The sequence below is a fragment of the Lolium rigidum genome, chromosome 7, assembly GCF_022539505.1.
Source record: "Lolium rigidum isolate FL_2022 chromosome 7, APGP_CSIRO_Lrig_0.1, whole genome shotgun sequence".
NCBI lineage: Eukaryota > Viridiplantae > Streptophyta > Magnoliopsida > Poales > Poaceae > Lolium > Lolium rigidum.
In genome coordinates, this window is record NC_061514.1 from 327,443,663 (window position 1) to 327,445,163 (window position 1,501).

Here is a 1,501-nt window from a genome sequence, read left to right on the forward strand (position 1 = left end):
GAAGGATTCACCTGTAAATGCTCACGGACAAGTATTCGTGGGGTTTTGATGTAACAATTGAATAAAGTCAGTTCACCTATCTCTCTCCACCCCAAGAAGCAAACACTTGTGTGAACCGTGCATTGATTCCTACATACTGTGCTATTGTCACTTGTTATGGGTTACTCTATGTTGACAATTATCTCATGAGATATACATGTTGATAAGTTGAAAGCAAACCGTCAAACTTAATCTTCCTTTGTGTTGCTTCAATACCTTTACTTTGATTTATTGCTTTATGAGTTAACTCTATGCAAGACTTATTGATGCTTATCTGAAGTACTATTCATGAAAAGTCCTTGCTTTATGATTCACTTGTTTACTCATGTCATCACCATTGCTTTGACGTTGCATCCACTACATATGTTTATAAATAGTATGATCATAGCTATGATGGCATATCACTTCGTGTACCATCTTTGTTATCGTTTTATCTCTGCTGGACGAGCAGCAACTAGTTTGGGGATGCTGATACGTCTCCCAAGTGATCGATAATTCTTATGTTCTATGCCATATTATTGATGATACCTACATGTTTTATGCACACTTTATGTCATATTCAGGCATTTTCTGGAACTAACCTATTAACAAGATGCCGAAGTGTCAGCTTGCCGTTTTTTCGCTGTTTTTGGTTTCAGAAATCCTAGTAAATGAAATATTCTCTGAATTGGACGAAATCAAAGCCCATGGGCCTATTTTTCCACGAAGCTCCGTAAGTCCGAAGACGAGACGAGGTAGGCCACGGGGTGGCCGAAACCTCAGGCGGCGCGGCCCCACCCCCGGCCGCGCCGGCTCATGGTGTGGGCCCCCCGTGCCGCCTCTTGACCTGCCCTTCCGCCTCACTTAAAGCCTCCGTCGACGAAACCCCAGAGACCGAGAGCCACGACACGGAAAACCTTACCGAGACGCCGCCGCCGCCGATCCCATCTCGGGGATCCAGGGAGATCGCTTCCGCACCCCGCCGAGAGGGGAATCATCTCCCGAGGACTCTACACCGCCATGGTCGCTTCTCCGGAGTGATGAGTGAGTAGTTCACCCCCGGACTATGGGTCCATAGCGTAGGCTAGATGGTTGTCTTCCTCCATTGTGCTTCATTGTCGGATCTTGTGAGCTGCCTAACATGATCAAGATCATCTCATCTCAGAATTTATATGTTGTGTTTGTCAGATCCGATGGATAGAGAATACCATGTCATGTTAATTATCAAGTTATTACATATGTGTTGTTTATGATCTTGCATGCTCTCCGTTTCTAGTAGAGGCTCTGGCTAGTTTTTACTTTTTAACTCCAAGAGGGAGTATTTATGCTCGATAGTGGGTTCATGCCCGCATTGACACCTCGGGACAGCTGGACGTAAAGTTCTAAGGTTGTGTTGTGCTGTTGCCACTAGGGATAAAACATTGGCGCTATGTCCGAGGATGTAGTTGTTGATTACATTACGCACCATACTTAATGCAATTGT